The following is a 4,519-nucleotide window of genomic DNA, read 5'->3' on the forward strand; positions in this document are numbered from 1 at the left end:
CGTCGGGAGGGCGCGGGGCTCGGCTGGAGCATCGGCCCTGGAGACAAAGGGTGTTTACCCGCCATAGCCGCGGCGGAGCGGGCGAGGCAGCCGGTAACGACGAGCCGCCAAGCAAATGTCATTTTGGTGGGGGCCCCTCAGTGGCGGCACCTTGTTTTCCGTAACCATTCGGCTGCGGAGCCCTTGCTGGATTGCCAGCGCTCGCTGCTCGGGGCCTGCGATTCTTGTCAGGCAGCTGGTGGCTGCATTTGCTGCGTCGGGAGCTGCTGGTTGTGATAAAATTGCTGCTGTGTGTGTTTGGATGGGGGGCAGGTCGTCGGGAGACGCCGGAGCTGTCCGGGGCCCGGCCTCTGCCCCAGTCTGCGTGTTGTGCTTCGGCGGGTGTTGCAGAGAATGGCAGTGGGAGAGGGTCTGGTCGCCTTCCGAGTCCCTGCCCGTGGCTCCTCGGCAGCAGGGGGGTGATTCTGGCGCGAGCATGTGGCCCTGGGATCGGGGCTCCCAAGGGCTGTTCCATCACAGAGGGTACGAGGCCTGGACGTGGCAGCCCCCTGCCCGCAGCTGGGGCCGCCTGTGCTGGCACAAGGAGCGATTCTCCCGGTGCCTCCCCTGAGTCCTGGCCCTTTGCTGGAGGAGGCTGCTGTCACAGGCAGAGCTGCTCTGGGGGTTGGTGTGGGTTGGTGGCTGCATTCCCATCCACGAATCTTGGGATTTATTCTGGTTATGGCCACGGTCCTCCCACAAGAGCCTGAAAGAGTCACTTGGGTGTGGGTGATGCTCAGTCCCACGGCACAGGGATGTCCTGGCATCCTGTGCACGGCGATGCTCAGCGTGTGGGTCGGAGCAGGCAGGAGGGGGTGGCTGAGCAGTCTGCAAGTGCTCACATGAGGGGGATGGCCATGACCTGAAGTTGTGTGTAGTCCTAGGGCAGGATGCAGCCTGGATGATGACACTGCAAGATTTCTTCCAGGGCTGGCTTGCTGCTCTTGCCCAGCCCTGGCCATGAGCTGCCAGGCTCTCCATTGTCCAATGCAGCAAGACAAATGGACCCCAAGAACCTTTGGGAGCAGAGGAGACGGATGGCTGGAAGATGCTTGAAAGAAGCTGCTGGCACGGCTTTGTGGTCGGTGCCTCATGCTCGTGCCCCTCAGCCACTAGCTCCCAGTGTGTCCTGGGGCAGGGACAGAGGAGCACTCTCCTCTCTTTGAAGAACTGCTCCTCCAGCGCTCTGGTTTTCAAAACTACATCGGCGACAGGGCCCAGCAGAGCCCCTTGAAGCCGCCTGGGCACTGGAAGCGCTGGTGCTTTACACCGGGGCCGCGTTTGTGCACTTGGCTGCTGTTGTGCTGCTGTCGGCAGATTTCTGAATGTTTGGGCTGGATGCGTGGTTGTCCTTGCTGTGAGGATTATTCCCCCTGCGGAGTTATTCCACTCTAGAGTTGTGTAACCCTTTTGTTTGAACAGTGCCCTACTGTTGTCCCATGGGAAGCCACAACATGCCAAAACCAGACTTCATGGGGCTGTTTTTCTCTGTGCTCGGTAGCAACCTCATCCTGCTGTGGCACCGGCATTGTGGGCTCTGAGCAACCCTCGGTGCGCAGCACCAGGAGCACCACCGTCCCACAGCAGCAAGGAGGGAAGCTGGGCAGCTTCAGTGACACAGCAGGGAGCTGAGCTCAGGTCTCGCATCCAGTTACTCCTCACTGTACCAGAGCTGCTCCACTCATCATGCGCATTTATCTCGCTGGGAGAAGCCTCAGGGTCTTAGAACTGTGTCTGCCTGGCCAGGTGTAGATGCCACAGCAGAGGGGCCCAGCACTGCTCTGTCTCCTGTAGGTGCTGAGGATGGTGAGGTGGCTCGTGCTCATGTCTCCTTGTTGGCTGAGGAGAGCCTGGAGACCATCTTGAGATGTCTGAAGCTGGGCAAGATGAGCTCCCTGCCTGGTGTTTGGAAAAAGACAGGTTCAGGAGACTTCCTGGCAGGTGGCTTCATCTTTCTGAAGCTGGTGGAAGTGTCCGCTTGGCCAGAGCACACAGGAGGAGCTTTCTTTGTCTTGGGGAAACGCCCTGTGCTTCCAGCTGGTGTCATTTCTGTGAGAAGTCATCCGCCCTGCCCTGCCTGTGTGGGAACAGTGTCCAGTGGCAGGAGCATCTGGCTGGGAGAGAGGCTTGGACTCGCACAGGGTTCTTGCCACCTCCAGCCCTGGAGCGGATGGCAGCTGCAGGTCCTGTAGCCCTGCTCGCTCGGGAGAAGCTTTGGGGAAATGTCAGCACTGGTCCCGAGCCAGGCTGCAGGAGGCTGCGTGCGACCTCCAGCCTGTAGCAGCAGCGCTGGGCCCATGGCAAGAAGGCCCTGGGGAGGGAACCCTGGTGTGCAGACACGGCATGGTGGAAGCCTGGTAGTTGTCTGAAGGTAATGTAATCCTTTGCCGCTTACAGCAGTGCTTTTACCCAACTAACGTGTGCAAATGCCCTGCTCTTACATGTCATTAGGGCTCACCATATGCTACAAGTCTCTTTCTGTGCCAGCACAAGCCCTTGGCAGTAGAGGAAGCAGTGACATCCCTGATGAGGTGGTGGTGTGCAGGCATGAGAGGAGGGAGTGTGACCTATCTGCATCACTCGATACCTGGATGGCCTGATTTTGGATGACTCTGATCAGCTGCCTGGGGGAAGTGAGCTGTTCTTGCAGCGGCGATGCAGCTGGGATCAGCATGTCAGTTGGAGGAGAGCATCCCTCTGTGAGCAGCCGGGCGGAGGGAGCCGGATGGGGAGTGTGAAAGCCACCACTCAGCTGTCTGGCATAACTTGTTAGGCTCAACAGGCAGTGCTGGATTTTAAGACAATACATGGGATCAAGTGCTGCAGAGCTGCCCCGCCGCATACCCAGACAGTGAGGGGATGTGCTGGCACTGCCGCCGTGGGACAGGAATTTTGCCGCTGTCCTGATAATGCCTCAGGTTTTGGCATGGTCTGCAACACCGAGGCTGGGATGTTTGCTGGAAGTGTGGTGGCTTGGTCTGCTGGCCAGAGGAGAAATCCCCAACAGGCTGGGGTGTGGCTGCTGAAGCACAAGTTGAGCACCTCCCAAGTGTGGGGACCTTGTCTTCTCTGGAAGGAGATGGAGGGAAGCACTCTACTTGCCCAGGATTCCCTGCTTGTGAGGTCTCCTGCATGCGAGACGCTGCCTCTTCTCCCTGTGCCTGACGTTCTCGCCTTGCCAGGGGTGTTGGAATCGCCGGAGTGACTGGAGGCGTCTACATCTGGGTAGTCACCCTGGTGCTGGCACGGCCAGGCACTTAGCCAGATGGAGGAATCTGCATTAAAGATAACATTCTTGTTTGTTTTCACTAGGTTGGTTTTAACCTAGTTTTACCCCAATCCAGGGTGTCATGTGACCATTCAGGTCCTCGCAGGAAGGGAGCAGCATGAGGGAAGAGGTGGTGCAGGAGGTGAACACGTTTCCAAGATGTCTTTGCTGGTGGCAGTGCCGGTGTGGTGGCCTTGGAGCTTGGTGGGCTCTGCTTTTCTGCTGCTGGGCTTGTTCTCCTGGGTCCCATGAGTTTGCTGCTGTTAGAGCCACTGCAGAGCATGGTCTGATTGTGCTCTGCTCCCTGTTCTGGCATTTGGCACGGTACAGCCGCTGCCCAGCCTTGTCTCCATCTGAACTGCTCTCCAGGCTCCTTTTACAGCCCAGGCAATGGCTTGGCCATGCAGGTCATCTGCTGCTGTGCCTGCACAGATTGAATTGTCTCCTCATTGTCTGGCTCTTGAGTGATGCCATGGGACCTTGAAGGTGATGCCAGTGCTGTAACACCCATGTAGTTAGAGGTACCTGATCCTCCTCCTCTGAATTACTGAGTCAGCTCAGCTTGAACCACCTGGTCCAGTTCTCTCCCCTCTGCTCTTGGTCAGGCACCTGCAGCCATGAAGCAATGCAGCAGCGGAGCCTTCATCATGGAGTGATGGCAAGGTGCATTGGTCTCCCTGGTGCCCTGGCTTCTCCATCTGCCTGCAAAGGCAGGTGGGGAATGAGCCTTCCATCCCACTCCGAAAAGGCTCCTGCTTTCACCCAGGACCCTGTGTGCAGCCAGCTCTGGGCCGGGCTGTGCAGTCACTGTGGCAGATGGAGGGCTGTGCTGGCTGGGGGTGAAAAGGATAGGAGCCAGGCAGGAGTCAGACAGTAATGCTGTGTGTTGTCTGGGCAGCCCTGATGGCAGAAGCACTAACCCAGACAAGGCTACCTAAAGCGAGCAGTCAATAACATCGGCGAGGGGCGGAGAAGCTGAGATGTGTGATGAGGGCTGGGCGGGAATGTGCTTAACCATTCCAGTCACCTGCCTGGCGTCACGCTCTGCCTCCCCTGTAATGCAGGCTGAGGGCACAGGGACCGGTGTGCGCACGGGCAGGCGTCGGACGCTGCAGCTCCCATCGCTTGGGGACTGCGGAGGCTCCCCAGTGTCACAGGGACGTGCTGGAGGGCAGCAGTGCTTGCCGCGGAGCCGGACAGCTGCATCTTTCC

The sequence above is a fragment of the Athene cunicularia genome (genome assembly GCF_003259725.1).
Source record: "Athene cunicularia isolate RWA chromosome 25 unlocalized genomic scaffold, athCun1 chr25_part1, whole genome shotgun sequence".
Lineage (NCBI taxonomy): Eukaryota > Metazoa > Chordata > Aves > Strigiformes > Strigidae > Athene > Athene cunicularia.